Here is a 25,648-nt window from a genome sequence, read left to right as displayed (position 1 = left end):
AGAGGTCAAACACTTGTGAGGTTATTCTGAGTTTGTCATTCATCTTAGGACTTTAATGGCACACCTATACAGAGCTAATTGTACTAATCTACATCACACTCGTGTGAAGAGAACAGATAGATACATCAAAAGTTCAGAGGTCTGCAAATACTTGAGTACTGTATCTACAGAGCCATAAATATTTCTAACATAAACAGGTAGGTAAATAGATAAACATTACTTTCTGCTCAAATACTTGTCAGGAATAATTAATCCCATAAGTGGCTATTTATTACACAGTCTGATGTAGCATATGTGATTTTTTTATGCCCCTGTAACAAACACTAAGTATAAGAAATGCTATCACATACAGTGGTACTTGTAAAAGAGGATGTTCTAAGTTTATGTTGCTTTTGTAAACTAATTATTTTCACCCATTCATACGTACCAGTATATAATTTCTAAGCTATGAGGATACCAACAATCACTGTGAACTGCTTTTATAACATGCATCACAGCAGAGCAAGTTTTAGGAACAAGAAACTATGACTGTTGCACAGAATGTCATATACTGTGGGGATGTAGGAGGCTGGGGTATGTAGCAGTGAAAGTCATCTGGTGTTAGAGCAGCAGAAAGCCCCTACAGCCTGGTGCGAGCTCAGACCACAAACTGGGGAGTATCCATTTGTGTGCCCCTTTGAGGAGTACTGACTGCCTTGCCTGCCATTTGGAAAGACACAGAATGAACTTTACAAACATAATTTGGAGCTGAATATTTCGTATTTGGATCATGCTTCACAAGACTCTTACTTTTCCATTTTGTGTAAATAAGCAGCAATAACCATTTTGTCTTTCTTTACAAAATATACAGAAACTTTTCAAAGCCTCTCTTAAACCAAATAGCGCCTCACATTTGTTTGTGTTTACACCATTTTATGAGGCTGTGATTTCCATTGCTGTGTAAATCACATCTGCTCATAAGCTGTGGTTTTAAAAAGACCGCACATCTGTGGTATCAAATGTGTGCAAATTAGAGAATTATATGACATTACCAGTCACTTACATGCAAATGTAAGTGTCATTTTTTGTGTGGTATTTTAAGTTGTGTTATTACGTACCATAAACTACAGTCACCTACTCTCTACTTATGCAACAGTCTGAACAGGAGTTTTCCCTTTGCGGTCATTTTCATGTAGCCATATAGGCAGGTACCCCAAGCAGGAATGTAAGTGATGAATTGTTATGTGCCTTGAAGCTTGCTTACAGTCATTCTTTATAGGTGGCCTGGTCACCACACTCATTAGTTTTGAGTAAATGAAATGTGGGGTTTGGTGTTTTGGAGTTCTACTTGTGGGTATTTTTTTTGGAGCAGTCTGGAAAAGGAGCACTTTTCTGGCTTTACTTTCTTCATGTATTCTTCATATCTTTTTGATGATGATACCGGACTGCTCAGAGCCACCATCTTTAACCCTAAGATCTGGATGTGGGCAAGTGGTACTGCTGGTCAATTATTCTCTTCCAAGACTGTAAAAGCAGTTGTACGCTATGATACATTTGCTCCATTTTTCTACCTCTGAGCATCTCAAGAAATTGTGTCAGCAAGATTTTCCTCCTCCTATTTCATAGTCAGTTCCTATTTTCAACTATTTTTCATGTAAGTTCTTTTAAAGTCTGCTCATAATGTTCTGCTTTAAATTAAAAATCTATGTGATTCAGACCTCACTCCGGTTTTTCTTTAGACAAATATTTGGACAAAACTCAAACAAAAGTTTCAGAAGACCCAATGTAACTTATAAGCATTATTAATGAAGCTTAACAAAGCAGTTATGCAGAAGCTGTTATCATCTTCACCTTTCACACGGTCAAAATAAGTTACAGATAAATTAATTCGTGACTCAATCAAGGCTGTGCAGCAAACTATTGGTAGCAGCTGGACACGGAGCCAAGGAACTCCAACACCCGCACTCCTGCTGAAATGATGCACCCTGAAAACACCGGGACTGCCTCAGACTCACTCTGAGCTACTTACATTCCTCTCGTATGATTGAAATGTTTTTAGACCATGAAAATTAAAGAAAGGAAAAATAATGTAAATCAGTGTCAGTTTCTACATCGTTGTTTTCTCCTCTGAGGATAAAATACTTTTTTCTTGTTTTAATTTTTTTTTTCTTACAGTAGAAACTGGCAAGCTGAAAGTTGAAGTAAAATAGGAAAAAATAACAAGCATATTTTGAGTGATTACTCAACTGGGGTCCTTTGTGACAGGAAATGCAGCTGCGTGACTAATGGGCCTGACTTTCTCTTGGCTTCCTTCCCCCTTCAAAGATCTTGTTTACTGCCCCAGCCAATTTTTCTCTCTCTTTTTTTTTTTTTTTAAATTGCTAGAAGCTAGCAATTTTCCAGGAAAAAAAAAAAAAGAAAAAGATCTTTGCAAGAGGCAAAGGCAGTAAATCTTGCAAAGATCAAGGGCTGCAGCGCTCTCCCCATCTACTCCCTTTAGCCTTCCAGGCTCCTGAGTCACATCATATCTTCCCCTGCTCCACTCAGAACATGTGTCTAGCAGATCTTTCTGCTTTGGTGAGAGGAGGGAGTATGTGAATCACATTTACAGCGTTTAGCCCTGGAATTCATAAAGGAAGGGCTAATTCCATTAAGGAAACCAGGGGCCTCCTAAGCCTCTTGCATTTTGTCTCTTTTTATTATTTTTTCTCACTCGCTCTCTTTTAACAACAGTTGTGTGCTCATACTCCACGATGATGTGGCTTTAAGGGTGAGCTGTTGAGATCTGACAGTACATAGTCCTATTAGAAGGGGCTACATAGCCCTAAATGTTGTTTGCATCTGGCTCTTTTTATGACTTTGCTTTGTTTCCTTCCTAGGTAACCAAAGGTGGGCCTGGACCTGGATCTCCCCTGAAGTTGATGGGAAAAGGAACTGTGCATCCAAGCTTCACAGCAGGCTCTTCTCCTTACCATGCAACAAAAATCCAAGTCCCTTCTCGGTAAGTGGAGGTGTTGGGCATATGCCAGGACAGAGAATGTAAACAGGCGGGACCTCCTAATTCTATATAGGGTGCCACAGCAGCACTGAACCCCATAGAGAATTTATGGGAGAGAGGGTTTATGGAGGTATCTGAGGTACAAAGAGCCTCCAGTGTCATGTGTTGGCCCTAAGTTGGCACTTACTGGTGTGTGAGCCTATGTGTTGCCAGCAGCCATGCCACAACAGAAACTGGTAAAAATCTGGAATAATGCGGTGAGTTCAGTCCTGCAAAACCTTAATACCGTAGGAGAAGAGGGAGGCAGTCTTCTGCCTTCTCAAGGTGCCTTTTGCTTTGGAAAGAGGGGGAATTAAGTCCCTGAAAATGGGTTTAAAGACTGCTCCACATCCACAATCCACAACTCTGGCATGGTTTCTCTGTGCCCTAAAGCAGAGGCAAAAATAGGAGGTGAATATATTTATTACCACAAACTGCACAGTGAAACCATCAGAATGGGTATTCTAAAAAAAGAGATGAAACCTTTGCTTACGAATGGACCTAAAAGAATTGAATACATGTGTACAGAGGGATCATTTTCCACTACCTACGGGAGGAAAAATCTCTGGGGAAGTGGCTGATGCCAAATATTTTCTTGTGCTTCATGTGTCAGCAGGGTCTCACAGAAGCCCTTAAAAAACAGAACACGCATTCTGTGCAAATTGAGAATCAGAGTTTCTGGCTATTTAGATTGCTTCATCAAACTTGAGACATTTCTCCGAAAATACAGCAGATGTTTGATGATGGACCAAGTTTTCAGCATTTGCACAGATCAGATGATGTTAAGATCAGCAGAAAAAAAAACCAAACCAACACAATAACATGGTAAAGGGCTTCAGAGCTGCCTGAGAAGAAACTAAGCTGGCTAGACACAGCAGCTGTAAGACACTTGGGAGAGACACTGTCAGAGCCAGGTATACAGCAAGGTTACAGAGGAGCTGAGATGTGTGCAGAAGCAGCAGGCACAAATACTTGCTGAAATGAGAGCCCTAGGAGATGTGCGCAACTTGGTCGTGTGACCTGGCAACCCCAGGGCACTGCTATAAGACATCCAGCTGATTTTGACTGCAAATGATAACAATTGCAGAAAAAATGAAAGAGGTCACTGAAGAGGATGCAGCCCCACAGTATCTTAATGGCACACAAGAGAGTTGTCCCCAGAAGATAATTGAGCTAATCCTCTTGCAATATAGTCAGGACTGGAGGACAGTAATTTCTGTGCAATGAACACTAACAAAACCTGAGTGTGTGAGAGAGAAAGGATTTGGCATTTTGCCAATGAATGTAAAAAGTTTCCTGGATTATTCTTTAATTTTTAAGAGAACTGACCATAAGCCACTTGCTGCGATTGCCAAAATGGCCTGGCAAACCCCCTCACAAACACAAAGAACTTTTTTTTTTGCACTTACAAATTTATGATTTGCAGATTGGGAGGGATTTGGCAGGTTCAAACTTAATCCCTGGAGCATTTGATGAAAATACAATGATGCAAAGTCCAGAGCTAGATTTTGTAGGTGATGATTTGCTTAAAAATGGTGGGGACGAAATCCAGCAGAAAATATAAGAGATGATCATAGAATAGTCTCAGCTTTGTTACTGGTGAAGCATGAATGTACAAAAAATGATACGACCTCTCTTGATTGCTATTTTCTACTTGAGTAAAGGTAACTTGACTAAAAGGATCTCGTATTGAAAAGATGGCATCAAGCTTCTTGTTACTATACATGCTGTACTTACCGAAGGAAATGAGCCCTGACAACATAGCAGGAATAAATAAATGTCAGACACCTGCGGTATATACAGATTTAGTCCTACTACTCTAGCTTCATAATTCCTTATCAAATGAGTAGGTAGGAAATAATAGTATCAAGAGAAGCTGGCAGTTACTAAGACAATGTGCGGAATTAGGCTGTTTTAAATCTCTTATATCAAGGTGGAACCCATGAAGGAAGCTCATCAACTACTGACATTTTGTATGATGGAAAAATGAAATGAAATTCTTGTAATTCCTTTAGTCTCTCAGTTCCCTCTCATGTCCTTTAATTCACAGGTGTTTGGAAGAAGAGTAGAGAGAGTCCAGGGCACAGTGAACTCCTAACAAAATGACCTGCCACCCCTAACAACTGTAGTATTGGTCTTCAAGAGACACAAGCAATGTCACCAGTTCCTCAAGATTCATCAAGCAGGATTTACATGTTGTTGGTTGTAATTGTTTGCAGCCATGTATTAACACATCTCTGAATTTTTCTGATTTGGAAAACTGAGTGCCAGAAGACCTCCAATCACTAACAAACAACTGCCCTTTCCGGTTTGTGAATCTGAATCAGGTGCTGCAAAGCCCTCACTTTATTGTGAACAGCTGGATGAAACAAAATGCATAACAAAGCAAATCTTTCACAAGCAGCTTAAGCGCTGGATACACAATGAGGACAATTGCATTTCAGCCCAGATGTAGTTGCACTTAAGCCACAGGGAAGCAATTCATTTATATGCAAACTTCCCAAGCACTTCGGGATGAAAATACTATGCACAATCAGTTTAATACACTCTATTTATGTGACAGACTCTCATTCTGTATTATTGTTTTCCTAGTTTTGCTGTGCCAATCATGCTGCAATCCCTTGTCTTCATTCTGATCGCAGTGGAACAGCAGGCAGATACTTTCAAAAAATCCAGCAGAATACAAACTTGCAATGGAAATTGCTCCCATGCGTGCATCCTGCCCATGCTGAGAAAAATGTTAATACTCCATTTCTCTCTTCCTGGCCAACAAGTGGCTGCCAATATTCACATGGCATTAATGTGGCTTTGAACACTCAGTGTACTTTACCCATTAGATAGCACATCCTAGGTACTGTCTTGTGGTGCATAAGCATCTCTATCTCTTTCAGGGTCCCTCCTGCCTTCAGTTTCTACTGTGATGCTCTCCTGCCTTAGCAGAAACAACAAACCTACACACCAGCAGTTGCAAATTCTTCCTGATTTGAGAAGTCTTCTGGAACAATTTGGTAACTTGCTCTGTTCCTTTTTGTTGAACCCTGCAAATAATGTCTTTAGTGACTGTGTTATCTAGTAGGTAAATAAGGAGATTAGAAACCCTGGACCACCTTTGGTCTTGTACAGTACTGCTGAAAATAGACATCACATGATGTCTAAATTAAGTATGTGTTGACTGCCCAAGGCAGCTTCACTCCAAATCAAATGCCACTGTGTCATGCAATGGCTGCTCAGCCTCCTGTCTTTTGTTTCCTCATCTATAGCACTCAGCCATCCAAAGGGTGTACTGAGGGTTCACTGGCATTTCAGAAGACTTTTGAGATTCTTGGACAAACAATCTCATATGAACAGAAAGCAGTTGAGATTTCTTCCTTTTTTAGTGACGTCCCTCTGCTGATGATATCATGCTCTCACATTCCTGAGCCAAGCTTGTTTGAGGGACTTGATTTTGGTGGGGCTTAAAATCTTTTCTTCCTCAGAGAGGATGCTGGTATATACCTTTAAACACAGCAAATCTCAAATGCGTGGAAGCCTTGCATTCAAGGTCCCTGCAAACTGCCTTCGTTTGGCCTTCTTCATTGTTCTTAATATGCTCAAGCAAGGAAAGTTAGAATAGTTCAATACAAGCATGTTCTGCACACCATGTAGCCTTGTACAATTGGAACAAATGATTTAGTACTGATTAGAAGGTTTGGTTTATGGCCAGAAATCTGCAATTAGATACCCACATGATTCCAGTTTTTGACAGGAGGTATAGTCCCAAATTTGAATATAGATTCCCTCTCCAGGACCAAAGTTTCCATCCTCTATTAACAGTTCTTCACTTTCAGTCTTTACATTACTTAATTAAATTGTACCAGGTTTTTTTTTTGTTGTTGTTTTTGTTTGTTTTTTTTTTTTCCACGAGCTGACCTCTCTTATGACTTTCTGCAGTTACAGAGTGATGGAAGATGGGTGTTTAGAGAGCAAGTAACAGAGAAGGAATTGTTCACATCAGGTTTCAGGCTGTGCTCTCTAAGCAGCTCTGTCTGCAGCAGCTCTTCTTTCATGTTGTGTCTTTGACAGAACAATTCCCATTCAAAAAGCATCAGCAAACGCTAGAAGCACACCCACACTTTAGGTGCTCAAACACAATCCCTGTAGCTCTGGAATATCCCTCTCCTCTCTGCAGGGAAGACTCAACTCAGTGATTCCATTGTGAATGGATGAGTGGGAGAAAGACGTTATCAGTAATGGTGGGTAATGCAAATGACTATTTGCATTAAGACTGTGTCAGGCTTGGTCCACGGCTTTCCATGAGGATATTGGTGCCAAAGCATCTCCAGGGCAGGGCAGAGCCTTCAGGACTGGAGAGCTGGAATAATCCCTAGGGACCTAGGATGAGGGCACCAGAAGGCGCAGGGCAATGGAGGAGCCCTGCTGGCTGCAGCAATGGAACTGGGGCCTACGGAGGCCTCTGCGCAGGAGAAATCACACCTGTCCCTCCTGTGGTTTTGTAGATCTCAGCTGGGGAAGTGGGTTTGTTATGCTGGCTGTACTGTCAGTGGGTCCCTTTGGAAGTTATGCCTGGGCTGCTCTGAGAGATGGCAGTTCCCTTCAACACGTGCAGTCACACATAGCTAATGGAACCAGGATTATTGCAGTAATTTAGGAAAGAAAAAAAGGAAAGCGTGTATTGCCAGGTTGGATAAAATGTAAGGCTTGACGTGGGCAGAGCTCCTGCCAGCTGAAGTGTTTGCACCTGGTCTTACTGGAAATCCGTGGGGCAGAAGATTCTTGCTGAAGTATTTGTGTTGCCATCAGCATGGCAGCGACTCGCCTGCACGTACTCAGACACCCAGGAGGCCAGGGCTCAGGGCTCTTCGAGGAGGTCAGTTTTTATATAGCAAAGCAAACAGTTTAGCTAATCAAGGATATTTTTTCTTTTCTTTTCTGAGGCTCTTGGCATCCAGCCCTGTTACTTGCAATCTTTAATTTGTACTGTGGCTTCCTTTTCCCCGCTGCCTTCTCACTCACTCCAATTTTCCCACACACTTGTTTCCTAACTCTACCTCCTATGGAGGTCGTCATTTATTTCAGACCCAAATTTATCTCAGTCCTACACAGCGCTGCTGTTACCTCACCATTTATTCCTGTAAAAGACTGTCACTGGATATTCATGAGATTGACAAGCTTATGAAAAAACAGTGGAGCCATTTTTTGTAAGATAGAAAATAGTTGACGGTTAGAAAGGTAGATGTAAATTTATTCAGACACACTTGTATAAATTGATTGTACACCAACTTGGAGCTTCTTTTTGGTTATACAGCTGTCTGAAGGGTGATGCTGGGTTTTCAGTTTTGTTTTATTTTGTTTTTAAAGGATTTGTGTGTGTGTCTACGGTAGAGATGGGATGTAAGCTGTACACCTCACTCACAACATGGCCATGGAAAAGCCTGTTACTGTAAAGCTTCCACAATAAGGGAGAAGGTATTCTGACGAAACAAAGTCATGTTTTGGCAGATTCTTCCACAAGCTTTCTTTCAACTAAAAAAATGCTCATATAAACATGGAAGAGATAAAGGCTTTTTTTCTGGCTGCCACAGCTATGCAGCCACACAGTATTTGCCCACATCAGAGAGCCTGGCTTGCTCGAGAGCTGATTATGAGATGCACGGGAACACGGATCAGAAATGATCTGCCTCATCACCAGGCTCTGTCCCAGAAAATCTCCTTTTAACAGCCTTTTCTAAAAAGCCATACAGAATCCAAAGCATTCTTTCACTCTATATACACCCCAAAAGCTGCAAAACACCACCATCTTGTAACAAATGCACAGCCTGTGAGGCAGGTGTAGTTAGTTTCACCTGATTTCATGTTGTTTATGGCAAATAGTTGTTCCTCTCCTTCCAAACTCTTCTGCCTCTGAATGCAGCCCAGCTTGGCATGGCAGCACTTTTCAAGCTGTGAAGCAAGGTGAGAACAGCTAATGAAGCCTGACACACATTCCACGTATTTTCTCTCTAACTATTCCTCACAGCCACTTACATGCAAGCACACAAGTTTTAATGAACTGAAGTGGGGACTAAAGACATTGGGAGGCAGTGGGTAGCACGCAGTGTCTGGCCCATGTGCAGGCCTTCTGCAGGATATTCAGTCATGGCTCGAGTCCCACAGGCAGCGTATGATGGCTGTTATTGTTCTCTGGCGAAGAAGTCCCTCCGACTGAAAGCAGCCACACACTGGAAAGCTGATCCTGCCAAGATGCACACTGTATTTGCTCTGTGAGGCAGTTGGGCCAGTACTTTTCATTACTTTCAGAATCCACCACTGACGAAAACTCAGCTCTTTATAAGGTGGGACGTGTTTTAAAGGAAAAGTTGGGGCAGATTCAACTCGTATAAAGCTGCATAGCTTTATTAAAGACCGGGGGGTGTTGCTGATTTATACCAGCTGAGAAGTTGGCTAATGTTCTTTTGGAGCCATCACCTCTCCCATTTGCAATTGCCAGCTGAAAAGCTGGGAAATACAAGGAGAAATGAAAAATGGAGCACATTTATGTGAAAAAGCTTCTATGCAAAACAAATGTCTGCTCACTGCACATAAGCTGAAATAATACAGCCGTTATTGGAGCTGTGCTACAATAAAATAAGCTGGATGAGTCAACCAGCAGTGCATCTAATCTCCACTGGCTGCCTTTCCGGTCCCCAAGCTCCCCATCTATTTTTATCTCTTTTTTTTTTTTTTTTTTTTTTTTTTTTTTAATATACTTTTTGGTTTACAAGCAATAAATCTACAAATTTTGGGTCCCCTGTGTGCACTCTTGCCAACAGGCCACTCAACAATCAGGACATTACCCAGACCACTATGGCTATTAGGCCACAGAAGGGGGATGCTAGGAATCAGATTCAAGAGACACCATGTGCAGAGAGCATGGCAGTGCTACTGATAGTGTGGGATATGACAGACCCTTCTGTGCTGAAGGTAATGCTCAGCATGCAGTTCAGAAGGCTGTACTCTTCAGGTGGCCCAGCTGTGCCATTGTGGCTTGTGTGAGTATGGCAAAACATGCTCTACTGATAGATGTGCAGGGGTGTGAATGCCTGAGTTGCTCTGGGATGAGCTTGTTTCCAAACCTGCAGGAACACAGCTTTGGTCCAGTGCTCTAGCCAAAACTCATGACATGGTGTAGGGCACGTCCAGACTGAATAACACGATGTGCTTGATGGTCCTGCTGTGAACTGTAGAAGAGCTAACACTAAAATGGCACGGGCAGTCAGAGCCTGCTTCTGTGCCTGTACAAAAACAATGTAAGTCCTTTTTTTTTTTCCTGTGGGGAGAGACATGTCTGGTCCATCTTAGGATGCTAACCATGACAGGGTATAATTTAATTTCAGAATCACTGGGCAGGTGACGGGAAGCACTTTCACGATGCCAAGTTTTTGTGTTGTTTGCTGGCTTGGTGGCTTGGTGGTCCTCTCTTGAGAAAAGTGTGGGTGCAATTTGGAATCACAATGTTCCTGCTTCATTTTTCTCTGGTAACCAAATTAAAATCTTAGCAATTAAGCTTCTATTTTTCTAATTTTTCTCTGCTCTCTTTAGTGATTTTGTTACAAACACATCCAGCTAGTCACCTTGAGCTCATACATGCTGGGAAACATCTGTTAATTGAATATTAAGATAGCCTGAGTTTTATAATGGAAAGAAACTGCTGGGATATTATGCTAACATACAGCATTCTCTTTCATTCCAAGAGTACGTGCTTCAGGGAGCAAGGGAGAAGAGTGTTTGAATTTAATTTCAGACATTCACTTTTTAGGTGCCCCCAAGGGACATACCCATTTCCTATATAAGGTTTGGTCTGTTTGCAATTAAGCTCTCTTCTTTGCATATTTCCGGATAGATTAAAAATAGCAAAATCAGCTTATTCTTGGACTTCTGGAGATAAATAAAGTATTGCTTCCAGGGGTTTAAAAACACTGATCAGATTTACAGATCTTGAAGGCAGAATTTGTCCACGAATTTTTTACGCTGGATAAACAACAATTTCCAAAGATAACAGAAAAGGTAGGGACACATTTCTAGAACTGGAGACCTTTATAGCTAAGTCACTTTTGCAGCCTTCATTTTTACATAAAATTTCTGTTGATAAGAGGCTGAATACATTTTCAATGCAGAAAGCTCAAAACCCATTCAGTCTGCCCCTACTACTCTCCCAACTAATGGATCGATTCCAGAACTGAGAGGCTTCCTGAACTCCCATTACAGTTCTCCTCTTATTCTTTTTCTACTGGGATTACTATCATCAATCCGTTTAATCCAAAATGTAAAGCTGCTTTTTGTGATGCAGCCATCCATTCTCAAGGACCTTGACAGAAACAACTCGTTTATAAGGTGCCTAAATTGTTATCAGATGGGAACAATTCCCATGCACCCCTAGCACCTTGAGGCTGGATACATGATAATGATCTGTACCTGATCATTTCTTCCTTGCTATTCAGCTCTCTGCTCATTTGGAGAAACTACCTATAACAAACAGGAGTCATTTTCCAAAGGAGAACTGATGACTGTGTTGTGAATTTAAGTTTCCTGAAAATGTTTTTGCTGTTTCCAGTTATCTTTTGCAGATTCCTCAGCAGTCAGTGCACCCTGATGGATCCAAAGCCACTGATACAATGGTTTTAATGTTAGTTATTCACACTCTCCAGAGCCTGTTAGGCATTTGCTTTCAGTGTACCTCATTCCCCCAGCAAAAATGTTGATGGATATTGAAACTGATGATTCAGGAGGGAGAAAAGATTACAGCACTTCAATATCCAAGCAAACAAATGGACACATTAATTGCTTAGAAGTACATTCCTTGGAAGATTTACAGGGCCATCAGCAGAGGATAGGTAAAAAGTACAGCAGAACAAGATACAAATGAAGTGGCCTAAATCACTAGGCTGTGCTTTGTTTCCCCTCTATACAAAGCAGTGTAATAGCATGGTGGAAAGACCAATGGCCCATCCCTTATCTCCTAGGAAGGCAGGAAGATCCTTCCAGATCACACTTAGTTCCTAGTGCTGTATGTATCTCAGCCTAGGAGCAGCACTCCATGCCATAATCCTTATGGACATGAGCAGTTTTGAAGAAGTCAGTAGGACTGATCAGTATGGTTGTTGGTAAGAGCTGGTCTTGCAGAACTAGCCCATGTTTTGGTAAAGAGAAGCAAGAGACAAGTCTTAATATTCTGGCAATACATATACTTCTCTTGAGGACCTAACAAAGACTCCAGTGTGCCATACAGACAAGAGGCATAAATGGAACTTAGAAAACAATAAGGAGTTTTGCAAAAGCAGGACAAAATGTGTGAAGATTCTTTTAAATGTTCCTGGAAAGCAACATTAAAGACATGGGCTTCTTTTTTGCCACCGTGGCCTCTAAAGAGTCAACTTTCTGAGCTCCAAAATGTGCTCCTGGACATTTCCAGAACATTTGTTGAAAAAAAAAAAGACCCTAAACAAGGAATAACCTTCTGTCCATCCAGCAAGATTTCACAACAACTACAGTACCAGACACTGAGAACTCTGCCTGCCTGGCCCACAGCCACACCACGGGCAGCAAACTTTCTAACTCTCGCAGACTAATTAGGATCAGGTCAGGTATGTGACTGAGAGAACTCAAAGGAGGTGGAGAATGAAGCAGGAAGCGGTGCTGATGATTCAACCGGGGATCATCTTGAAGATATTTCTTAAGCTTTTTTTTTTTTTTTTTTTTTTTCAAATGTGAAAGGAAAGTGATCTTATTTCTAAGAAAACAGAAAGGGACAACTTTCTGGTAGAAAAAGGAAAGTGGGAAGGACAGTTTGTGTAGGTAGTAGAGGGAGAAAACATCCGATTTGTTCATCACAGATTTTAGAATGACATTTTGTAGTCCCTAGTGGTAGAGTGGGACAGGTGACAAGAAGGCAGAAACACAGTTCTCAAGGCAAGGTTTCCTTCTAGTAAGAAACTAGAGTTGCAAGGAGAATATTTCAGAGGATTGAGTACATCTCATTCCACCTCTAGGTCTTTAAGATATGTCAGAATCTTACATTATGGTTTTTGCTAGGAGAGTAGTACAGTACCAAAATGCATAACCAAGAGAGGCTGAGCATTCTCCATCCATGGATGTTTTCATGGCTTGGCTAGACAAAGTCACTGCTGATGTGTTCAAGTGCTGGCAACAGTTCTGCTTTGAGCAGAGTGATGGGCTAGAAATCTCCAGAGGTCCCTTCTAACCTTCTGTGGTACCTTGAGCTCTCATTCCAGAGCTGATCAGACAAGCAGTGTTTCAGACAGATTCTGCAGAACAAAAGCCCAAGGATGGTAACATCTACACAAACCACTCCAACCACTCCAAGTGTGTCTATAGGCTTTCATCCTACAGAGTCCTTTGTGTAATGCCTTCTCTTGATCAGAGACTGGATGGCAGCAATATAACAAAATACTGTTTATGAAGCAGCATTATTTCTGGAACAGTGATGCTGCTCAATTTCCTTATGCAACCAAGGCTTCGGCAAAGAAAATGTTACGCTCTTGCAGTGTTCTTGTGACACCTTTATAGCAGCTGTGAAAGCAACAATGCTATTGTGCATTAATTGTATGCTGAGGTGTTCCTGAGAGAGGGCAAGCTTACAGCTCAGTTGCAGGCTGCCATATACCATATTAACTTTTTTTTTCTTTTTTCTTTTTTTTTCTTTTTTGGGTGGTCTCAAGTCAATTATATCTAGCCGCTTCCCACACCAAATGGAACAACAGTTCTAACTAATAGTTCAGTGGGGACAATTCTATCCAGGCTAACAGAGCGGAAATATGCACAGAAGTGACATTTCCTCGCACGACACCACCCCTTGCACCTTATACCACGCTCCATTCAACCATCAGCTTTGGGACTGCTAGTCTTCAACATCCTTATCAGACCTAGACAGTAGGATCCAGTGTACCCCCAGCAAGTTCACTGATGACAATAAGCTGGGTGGTGCAGTTGTAATAGCAGAAGGAAGGAATGCCTATCACAGGAATCTGTACAGGCATGTAAAGTGGGCTCATGAGAAAATAAGGCCAAGTGCAGGGTATTGCCCTTGGGTCAGGGCAATCCCAGGTATGTGTACAGAATGGGAGAAGAACTTATCGAGAGCAGTCCTTCAAAGACAGACTTGGGGGTCCTGGTGGACGGAAAGCAGGACATGAGCCAGCAGGTGGCAAGACTGCCCACAGCAGGGGGTTGGAACTGGATGATTTTTAGGGTCCCTTCCAACCTAAACCATTCTATGATTCTATGATGATTCTATAATTTTGATGGTTTGTTCTGGGCACGCTCATTCTCCCCACCATTCAGAGCCAGCTTGTACAGTGTTGCAACATCCTCATCTTTGCCATTTCTTTAATCACTTTCATAATCCCAATTTGAAAGCCAAAAATACGTTCAACTCCATTTTCTTCATATAGAAGCCTAAACATTTTTAATGGAATCCTAAACAATGAAACGATGATGGCAGTTAAATCTTAACTACACAAAATGGCAGGATGTGCACTCAAAAGGATTCTTCATGTTAACTTAACAGAGAGTAAAAGCTTCTGATACTCTACAAATACAAATAACTATCTTTATCTACTTCCTAACAGTGACATATGGATAAACTGTGTACACTTTCACATATACATCTGCAAGAAACCTCTTTTCAATACAGCTCCTAAGCAAAGGACGAGCTTCAACTACTTGTGTGCTCCTGTTCTGGTTCCTCCAAAATTGTCCATTCCATATTAATGCCTGGCTGCCAAAACACATTAATTCCATAGTTGTATCCCTGTCATAAGCCATTAGTTCCACACTCTTACTACACATAATACATACATTCCACATTCTTTTCCTTAATATGCAAATCTTTCCAACCATGGTCCCCTTTGTTCTGGTGCCTCTCAACCCACCAGCATATGCAGGAGAGCTCACAAATTGATCCTCTGGGATATACACAAACATGACCAGTATGTTCTTTGTGATTCATATGTGACCACAGCAGAGATTTTGAGGTTCCCTCTCAAGCCTCAAATTGTTTAAGAATTGCCCAGATTCCTGACCCCTTTCATCTGCACTAAGTGGTTTACACTGGTTATTATGAATCTGCTTTCAAGGCTCCTAAACAATAACTGATTTTGTTTACAGTAAAAACTTTTCTACTGGCCCGAGTACTGTTCTTAGACAACAGAGGTGAACAACCGCATAATTACCACCATTTCCTGCTGTCAAAAATGTCATCAAGACCATACTGAATTCATGGCTATGCTTTGCATTCTATCAGCAGCAACATTTACAAATACTTATTTAACAAAAGGCGTCTCCTTTTCACATGAGGTCTTGATCCCAACAGCTCCTGCCGGCCTTCAAAGCCAGGAGGTGGAACCTACTTCACAGTTATCTGGATACTTTGCTTGCTCCAAAAGGTAGCAGAATTGACAATGCGAATCTCAACAAAATTCAGCATGTTTCACTTACTCCAGAAAATGCTTTTATGCCACAAGGTTTTGGTACTCAAGGCTTGTAAAAGTGAACAAATCTGTCTTTGATTCCCTGAGATAACAGCAATACCTAGGCACTCAGAGCTGGCACAGCCCATGACAAAACCCTACTTTGGGGCACTGCTAAGAGTACTTGGGGTGCAAAGTCAGAGCTTGCAATTTGGAGGGCATGAAGTGAAATCCTCCTGTTTTCCTTATGGTAGTGGCTGGCACTGTCTCTCTTGGAGCAGGGAAATGGCTGAAGAACAGCTGAGATCTTGGTATTATCAGCCAGATTTGTCACTATTCTTAATTTGCACACACAATATGGTGACGTGCGCATTGCATATGCTTAGACTGCATGGCTGAATGCTCGTGTTATATCAAGCTGTGCATGATTTTACAACTGGCTCTGCTCCTTGAGCAGTGGGAGCAGCTCTTGAGCACTTCTGAAAGGCAGGCTACAGCTGAGTGGCTGCAACCATAACTCTCCAGTGTGATCTCTCCCCCATCCCAACCACCTCGCCTCCCCAGTCCCTCAACATTCTTTGCTGCTTTGTTTATTCTGCAGAAAACATCACTGAGGGTTTACGGCCAAGGTAAAACATTTTGGCAAACAGTTACTTTTCCTAGCTCTGCTTAAAGGGAAAATATGAAGACTGCCCCTCCTCCTCAGAGAAGGGGAAGGGTGGGGTTGAGAAATGAGATCTGGAAGCAGCCCAGCCAAATAGAAGGCTGGCTGCCCCACTAGTCCTTTTAAAGGAAAACTGAACTGGTTTTATTTTGGTAGAATGAACCATGTTGGCAGGAGAGCAAAGGCTGAACTGCAAGAAACTGCATTAGTTTTTAGAGAAACCATTTAGATAACTTTCAGGAATATCTTCAAGAAATTAGGATGTGTAAGGCCGAACATAATATTTCAAGAAAATCATACTGCAGAGATTATTTAAGACCAAACTGACGTACTAATAGAAATCTTTAACAGAGAGCAAGCCCTCACTACTAGGAGATGTACTCAGCTACCCCACAGGTCTTTTTCAGTGTTTAACTTCCACGACTTATAGATCTGGGGCCCTGAAAGGGGAAAGAGAAAAAAGTGGGCTTATGATCTTGGCTGATTAACAAATGACTTTCTGAAGCATTATGGTACTCTGTAGACCTGGATGGCACAGTCCACAGGTAGGGAGCTGCAGATTTCCCCAACCAGACGTAGTTTACTACTGAAGGTCTGTGATGGAGCAGAAAAGCTCATGGCAGCACCTGCGCTCATAGCTTCAGGTCAGCTCTGGGAGCAAGGCAGGAAGCGACAAAGCCTTTAGCTGGGAAGTGAAGGAGTTGGTAGATGACAAGGAGGTTCCAGATTTATTTGAAGGACCTGAAAGCAGACAGATACCACTTCATTCCTCCCTGAGCTGCAGCTGCCACTAGGTGTAACAGCAGAGCTGCCTTCAAAACACAGGGGAGCTTAGTTTAGGAGGTGAGGAATGGTTTGTTTACTGTTTATCAGGAAATCTGAACAAAAGCATCAAGAATCACCCAAAAGTGTTGTGCAGTGCTGCAAAGATAAGTGGAAAGGTCAGCTTGGTACTGAAGCCAAGATTTGCTCCCAGTCATGCTTGGGGCATTCCCTGCTCTCGCCATCTCAGCCGCTACATAATGTGCTGTGCAGAGGGAAGCAGAGCTGCCGTAAAGCCCTGAGCTAAAAGACCATGCAAGCGAGTACTCAGGAGTCATCTGAGAGCTGCTGCAAGCAGTGCCACAGCTGAGTAGGACAGAGTACGCTGCCTGTTTGATCCCCCTTTGCCCCTATCTGCCCCTCCTTCCAAATCTAGATGGGCTTCAAATTAATTTTACAATCTCAAGTGCTGCTAACTCAATCAAATTATGAAATAAAAGCTCATCCTGAGGGAAGACAGAAATCAGCTCCCTTCTCTGTCTCACAGCTGTCCCTTCCTCCTCCCCATGCGTTCCCGAAACCTGGGACTGTTCCAAGTGCTAAATGCACTGGAAAGCATATCCTTGGGCCAGCTGTGATCTGATCATGGCACGTTGGCTGCGGGTGAATCAGAAACCAGCCGATAGGCCCCGAAACAATGCGGCCCCTTGTTAGGCTGCGAGAGCGGCTTTCTCCTGCAGCCCTTGCCCAGCAGCCAGCCTCCAGTAGAGCAGGGTGCAGGCAGCCTCCTGCAGCACGCCCTGCGGGATCCTGCCTGCCAGCCCTGTGCTGAGCTGCAGCACTTTCTGTTGGGAATGATGCGCTCCTTGTGTTGGGAGAAAAGCAGGTGATCATCAAACCATGGCCTGATGTTGGTATTTCTGCACAAGCTGCTGTGGGATGGCCCCGGCAGCGGCACCTGGTACTACAGTTCCTCTGGAATCCCAAGGGCTGGAAGCCTCTTGGGAAGCTTCTCATCATCAGCTGAGCAGCGCACGTATCAGGCCTAAGAACCAGATTTATCTGGCCTCTCAGCTTTGCCGATGTTTTGTAGGCTTTGTACACTTATGACCTTAAGTAAGCATTATAGAAATCAAGCAATGGCACTCTGCCAGAACCCTCTGTTTTTCCCAGCCAGGCTCACAGTGAGTGAGGCTGCTCCCATCAGCAGGAGCAGAAGGAAGGGGTGAGTGGTGGGGCAGGGCTCACTCTTGTCCCAGCTGAGGGGACAGAGTACTGTGCTAAGAGAGAAGGGGCTGTGATCAGTGCAGATTTGAGGCAGTTCAGGAAAGACTGCAGAGAAATGTATTCCTGGTGCTCTAACCAAGTCTCAAAATGAAGAGATTTTTGCATTTGTACTAAAGTAGCATGTCAAAGCCCCAGTCAGGATTACCCACTGTGTTAGGCAAGACAGACCCTTCTTCATGGTAGATACGTTCTGCCAATCAGTTCCCACTGCAGCTTTGATGAGGCACATGTTTTCCTTGCTTCCTGCTACAAATAGCTGCCATGTTGCATCACAGCTGCATTTCAGTGGTTGTTGAAGATCCAAATACATTGATCCTAACAAATTTCAGCATAAATACCTGTCTTAAATTGGGACCCATTCAAATAAAAAGATACTGTACAGGTGCAAGGCACTGTTGATTGTTGATAAAATCAAAATGAAATACCTGCTTTCTGTCTGTCCTGCTCTACCAAATAGCTTTAAAAGCTAGGAAAATTACATATCCTAATATATGTAATACTTGATCATTACCAGTCACTTGCCTTATGGGGATACCAGCACTAGCTCTCAAAAGAAATAGAGCAGAAAGTTAATTTTCCTGAAAATTAGTGTTGCTTTGGATAACTGTAATAAGTAAGTTCTAATCACGTCCAAACTAAATTTGCAGCTGTGGCTCAGACATGTATATACTTTTCCGCTCTACTGACTTTTGCTGTGAAATTTCCATATTTTGAGCTGAAACACTCTGAAGTTGGCCCTGATATTCTATTGTGCTTCAGTTGCATCAAAAGAGAAATTTGCCCAGCTAGATCAGACTGCAAAATTTGAGGTCTGAATCATTAAAACACACACTGAGGTGTGCATAGAGATGAAATTTTTCATGAACTACGTCAGATCAACAAGAACCATGTATTGGACCATCACAACGAGCACGGAGTACAGCAATTGAACATAAAGCCCACAAAAAACGTAACATATGTTCTACTAAAACTTAATCTCCTTTCTGCAAAGAGAACTGTCAAGAATTTCTTGCAGCACAGAACTCAATAAATTTTCTTTGAATAGTCGTGTGTCTGTGACAGAGAGAAAAAGAGAGAGAAAGAATTAGGCTGGAATGCTCTAAGGATGCATGCCAAGCTCTCCGCATCTGGAAAGCAGAAAGCAGAACTATATTTAGTGCACAATGACTTGCAATAATTTGTGAGGGGGAAATAAAGAAAAGAACAAAAAAGAGAGAGAGAGAAAAAAAAAAACACAACAAAACTTAAGTTGCCACAGTGTTATCCAATTAAATGAATTATAAAGAAAAAAGAAGAATCAAGCTGGGAAAAGCATAAGTTAAGCCCTGGGGTATATGTTATTATAAGAGCTTCTACAGGCAGAAACATTGTGTAGAATTAGCAGGCATATTTATAAACATGCTACAGATAATGCATACTTCAGCATAAATACCACCTCAAAGAATGTACGAAGGATTTCTGGCACACAACAGTGAGGGCACTGACCTCTACTGTACATTCATTTCATTTACGTGGCTGAAATGGCCTAAATATGTTCCTGGGAAACATTTTCCATAAGATAATTGCAACTGCAAGGGTAGCCCATTGAACGCATTACAAACTCTTCATCAAGTATGCCTCAGTTACCATGTGTTCTGCTAGGCCTTGTAAACAGAAAAACCATGAAGGCTACCTTCTACAGATGCAGCACATTCAAAACGAAGATGGTAAAATACTTTCTAAATTCCTTATCATATACTTGAGAAGTTATTTATCTAAAATTTCTGATTTCCTCATCACATCTTGTTATAAAAACAAGACATAGAACAACTTCGTTCCCATTCCATCACTTAGACAGCTTGATTTGAACAGTTTGTTGGCTCTTCAGTATCATTCTTGTTTCCAGATGGTTTCTCAGACCTGAGATCTCAGTATCTCAGATTCTCCATCTTTAGCACTTAAAAGAGCATCTCAAATAACAAATGGAACCTGTTTTCATTAAAGCTGAGGTCTTATCTCACGCAGTTTAAAGGACAACTAAGATGAAAACAAACAGCACTACTGACAAAATGGTAGTAAGTCAGTCATACTTAACTGCTGAAGCATCTTCTGGTGCTTAATTGTTCTAGCTTACAGCTTCTAGGCAGCAGTATGCTGCCAGGAGTTGTTGAAAGTGAGCATTGTGTGCCACTGCACAGCAATCAAGTCCCTGGAACATGGTACAAGACAGTGGGGCCTTGGGAGTCCAGAGGAGTACAGCTACTCCCTGCAGTGCTAGAAGAGCAGCCTGTTGTCTTTGAAGCAGAGACTGAAGAGTCAGTTTGAGGAGAAGCAGGGAGTGTTTGCTTGTATATACAAATAATAGAGTGAAAGGGAAAAAAAGAGTGTCTTTCTGAAATGGAAAGTTTGGGAAGAAGGTAAAAAACATCAGCCATCTATCTGGCTTCAATATTAGCTAGCATTTGAGGGAATCTGTATATTCACCTAATGACAAAATTCATGTTGTGGCTGTCTTAAATTAGTACACTCTCATGTGCCTCGTGTACAGACAGATGAAAGCTGTTTTGAGATACACTCTTCCTGGCTCTGAGTATGTTAGACAGCAATATCACTTGTATGCCAGTGCCCTTCATCCCTGCCCTACAGGGCTGTTCCTAAGAGAAAAAGGAGGGATCTTATTTCCTGCTATACTAAATACATCGTTTCTAGGCTGTACTCCATCAACTACAACTAACCCAACATCATTTGTGATACACATATATAGGTTCTGGAGCACAACCAAACCAGTACACAGAAGCTACAAAGCAGTAATCAAGGTTCCATTTTGCAGTTTGCTCACACACTCTTCACCAGTAATTCAACAGACGTGCGTAATTTTAAATGTTCTAATTTTTCAATGCAGAACAATAGGAATATGAACACCTTCTTTACAGTAGGAGCAGAAGAGAAATGGGGCAACATAAGGACCAGGAGACAAGGATGCTAAATAAAACAGGGCAGAGATTGATAAAACAGCTACAGGGATTTAACTGGCAATGACAAGATCTGTAGCAATGCATACAGTGCTGCATGCAAGGACAACATTATAGAACAGTCATGTACATCTTTACAGCAATTCTAAATTTGACACAAGGACTGGGGAAATAAGGACACCTAACTGGTGAAGTAAGAGGCTGTGCAGAGCTCTCTGGTGGGATTTGACTTGTTCCACTAGGCAAGCTCACAGTGCCTGAGACACAAGACAAAAAGACTCCACAGCTTTCCTTAAAGGTCACACAGAACTTTTTCCTCATGCTTCACTCAGGCAGAGCATTCATGTATATATTTAAAGGAAAAACATACTAGTTTGAAGTATTAGAAATGAAAGCTGCTACAGAAAACCGTTATAAGAGCCAAGCAGACTTTGATACTGAAGCCTTCGTGCTTCACATTCTTTAGGCTCTGAGATCCTGTTAGAATCAGAACTGTTGTCTACAAACACCCTGCTGAAGTCAGCAGAAGATGAGGATTTACTGTAATCACTACAGCACTGGGCAGTGAGTTAGGCTCGTTCCTGAACAGTTTCCTAAGAGATGTTAACCACCTCAGCTGGGTGCTCTTTGTAGTCATGGTAGAGGTCAGCTCTGTCTCTAAGCACAAATCAGAAAAGTAAATCTAGTCTAAACAATTCTCTGTACTGTTCCAAAAGCAATTAAAGGCTTTGTATCTTTCGCCCAGGTGTGAGCAGACACTTCCCACAGACAGCATGCACAGCAAGAGCTCAAAAAACAGCAACTCTGCAGAAGAAAGTCAGAAAAAACCCACTGCTTTGGGCATGGAAGGCTGAACTGGACAAAACAGGAACAGCTTCTCCAGGCGCTGACTACAGCCTGTAGTTAGAGGAAAGTGGACATAAAACATTTCTGGCTCAATTCATCAAACTCCATCAGGCTCTTTCTTAAAAGGGCAATGCTAACAGGTAAGATATCCACTCTTAGATTCTCTATTATTTTGCTAGGAATAAAAATGCAGTGTGCTCCATCAGTGTAGCACCTTAATTCATGATATAGATACTGGTGTGCAGGAGACTAAAAGCATTTCTTCATCCCTGCACAGTACCTTTGTAAACCAGTAACGATATGAAAATAACAGAACAGAATGGTAAAATGAATGCTCATCCATTTTGAAACAAGTATTCTAGGTAAAGAGCATTTGGTTTTTTCCTTGTTCAGGAGTCTCCAGAAGTGGAAAAATAAATACAATTGTTTGTAAGTACATCTATAATTTTAAGTATATGCCATATACCTAAAATCTCTCACTGATTTTGCAGGGAGCCAGCAAGAGTAGACCTGGGAGTCTGATACACTGCCAATGAAGCTCCAGTATATTAGCACTGACATTTCACTAGTCTTTCAAACTAGAAATCTACCTTTGCAACTAGCAGTCATGACAGAGGTGATGAAATGTGAGTTGATAAAATGTGAGTAGCTTGGGGAGTCAAGACTTTTTACACATTCTTATTTTAAAATCTTTTTTCTTTTTCCTTTTCTTCCTATCGAAGTCAACACATTGATACCTTCTGCAGGTGACTCTGACCAGTGTGGGATGTTCTGTTTTCATTCAAACTCCACAACTCCCTGCTGTGGGGGCCTATGTTTGGGGTTAGCCAGTGCACTTTTGCCTTTCAGAAATGGAAACAAATACACAAGATGGCAGAGGGTAGCAAGTCAGATATCTATCTGTGCCCCTGTTTGAACATCAGATATCCTCCGCCTCCATCATCACAAGAGTTTACTTTTACAATTAGTTTACAATTAATTTAGCGTGCAAAACTGAGTGCACACACTTGGCTTTATGCAAATAATCTGAGCAAACTAGAATGTGGAAGAAAGGTGTCACCCTGAGTGCTATAAAAGGAATTTTTGGCATGTGAATCCATGCAGTGATCTGATTCTCTAAAACACAATTCATGCTATGGCTCAATTTCCCCCTCTGTGGATTATATCAGTTAAGAACCTGGTCCCAACACTTTTATGATAGCATAACGTCACTGTCTGGATACTGGTGGAACTGTCACGAGTTCTGTGATAATAGCAATGATTCAGATGTTTTTAATATTGTAAAAATGGGCTTGTCTCTCTCACAGTGGCTTGGAAGAGAAGTTAGGGCACAGGCGGAGAAGATAGCTACAGATATTTGGTACTTGATCATAACAGAACTACCCCAGACAAAGAGTTAATTCAGCAGAAGATAAAGGATGTACAAATTAGTTTCAAATTATTCTCTCATACACATCTTACTACAGGGGAAGGACGGGCAGCTGGCTGTTCTCATCCCTAAGCAGGAGGAATTATCTACAGGGTAGTTGCCAGCTCTAAGGTCATTCTGTACTCTCATGTGACTTAAAGAGACCAGAGAAACAGACTTGCTGGGTTCTATTCAATTAACAAATATTAGATGTTCTGCTTTCATTAATAGCATCCTTTTGAATCTTTGAAGATTCATTTAATAAGCAAGACTCTATTTAGGTATTCATGTCCTTCCAAGAACCCAGCTGAAATTAAAGGATCACACTAGTCTTCAGCTGCTATCATAAAATCATTACAGAATATTGTATAATTACACCCTTCATGCGGTTTCATTTTAAAACACATCCTGGCCTAGCCACTCTTGACTAAACTTGAGATGATTGGGCAGAGATGTGTGGGATGACACACTGAAATTAGATGAGCACAGCTTAGGCTGGAGGTAGAGGTTGTGAGATTCAGGACCAAATGCTCAGGCAGGAGCTACAGCTTCAGTTTGAAACAACAGGGACAGAGTTGCAAGGAGGAAATTCACAGAGTACCTGGGAGTGCTGTGGCTGCCCAGAGCCAGCACTCCCAACCTTTCACTTTCCTGCCCAGCAGACAAGTCTAAATATCTTGAGAAAAAAACAAGAAGGAAAACAATTGCTGACTGTAGTCTGAATAATAAAAGCCTGGCTTTCCTCTTGGAACTTCACTGTTGCTCTTAAGCCATCCCAGCTGCCCGCTCAGAGTCCAGGATGTCAGCACAGCTCCTCCAGTGGATTAATGCTTTGTGTCCACTCTGGAGCCATCTACAACAGCCCTTTACATGCTGTATTGTAGGTCTAGAGTGTTTAGTTGGAAGATCAGCACTACCTCTCTATTCCAGATAGCTGGTTTCTGTGTGATACAATTCCAGCAAGAGCCAAAAAACAGAGGTTGAAAATAAAGCTGTGCATGGGATGTACAGAGCTGCCAGCAGTACAGTCCTTTGTTAACAACAGGAACATGTAGAGCATACATTAGAAACACTGACAGACAGATCCGAGAGATCCTATGGTAGAACAAAAAAGTTTTCTTAACCTCTAATAGATAGTGTGACTGTAAGAGCCGACTCAAAGGCAAAGGCTGAATGAGTTCTGGCTGAAACTCCATGCATTTCAGTTCCCTATAATGAATTTGTCCCTACAGAGCAGTGCAATTATTCTTTCAATACCAGGATCACTCACATGTCCAGAGCATTCCTACTGATATCAGTCTTCACTTACTGTGTATTTTGGTTATTTAGCACTGCTGAGAGAAGATGAAAAAAGATACAAAAACTTTACCCAGTTCTTTTTGTAACTGCAGTCAATCTTCAAAGGCTGGGATGTTGTCCCTCTGCCAAATACTAGAGAACAGCCTTTACATTCCCTCCTCTTTTTGCCACTGTCAGAAGGGCAGCTCATAAACCAGCTTTGCTCCAGACTGTATCTTATGGGGCACCAGCTATGTGAAAAGACACGTCCTTCTCCCAAGCCAGTGCAGTTTGCATTCCCATGGTTTTTACTCATTGTGGTTTTGGAATACAAGAATGAAATCAGTGGGGCTGTCACTCCAGGGCATTTCATCAGGATCAAAACTACGTAAAAATAGGCACAAAGGGAGAAGAAAATATATACTCGTCACCGATTTATCTATTAATGCTGGAGAACAGTTGTATCTCTGATGTTTTGGAGAAGGATCAGACACCTTCATAGTCAAACAGCACCATCCAACATATGGCAGTAGATGAAGGTTGCCTTTTGCTTCTCACATTCACTCTGAATCCTTCTAAATCATTCCTGCCAACACAATATGGTCCCTGAGGATCATTAACATTCTTCAGAAGAGCAAATCTCTCACTTATATAATAGGTTAGGTTGCACGGAATAACAGGTATGAAAAGCTCCCTCAGGGAAGACACCTGCAGAGTCTCTGCCTTGACCTTCATTCAGCTCTGCTGCACCTACAGATGGCTGCTGTTTGACTCAGCACTGCATGAGCAGTACATACTCAGAATCCATCCTAGGAACAAAACTGCCTTCCAGTTTTGTTTAAATGAAAACCATTCCTTTACAAAGTCATTAACAACCGAATACATTCCTCCACTCACTCACTTTGTTAATATGTGTATCTCAAAGTGCAAAATTTCTAAACAGAGATTGCTGGAGGAAGTGTAATTTCATAA

General features: G+C 41.8%; 1 protein-coding gene and 1 long non-coding RNA gene across 3 annotated transcripts in view; one reads left to right on the top strand and one right to left on the bottom strand.

The window, feature by feature from the left end:
• RAD51B (RAD51 paralog B) overlaps positions 1-25,648 on the bottom strand; it is a 329,325-nt gene that overhangs the window by 16,383 nt on the left and 287,294 nt on the right. The window lies entirely within an intron of this gene.
• Positions 2,503-6,793, top strand: LOC140253245 (uncharacterized). The gene is made up of 3 exons (XR_011903806.1): positions 2,503-2,749; positions 2,859-2,980; positions 5,067-6,793. It is a non-coding gene; the product is annotated as an uncharacterized lncRNA (long non-coding RNA).

The sequence above is a fragment of the Excalfactoria chinensis genome, chromosome 5 (assembly GCF_039878825.1).
Source record: "Excalfactoria chinensis isolate bCotChi1 chromosome 5, bCotChi1.hap2, whole genome shotgun sequence".
NCBI classification, from domain to species: Eukaryota; Metazoa; Chordata; class Aves; order Galliformes; family Phasianidae; genus Excalfactoria; species Excalfactoria chinensis.
The sequence above is the reverse complement of the archived record's forward strand: the minus strand, read 5'-3'. Positions and strand labels throughout refer to the sequence as shown.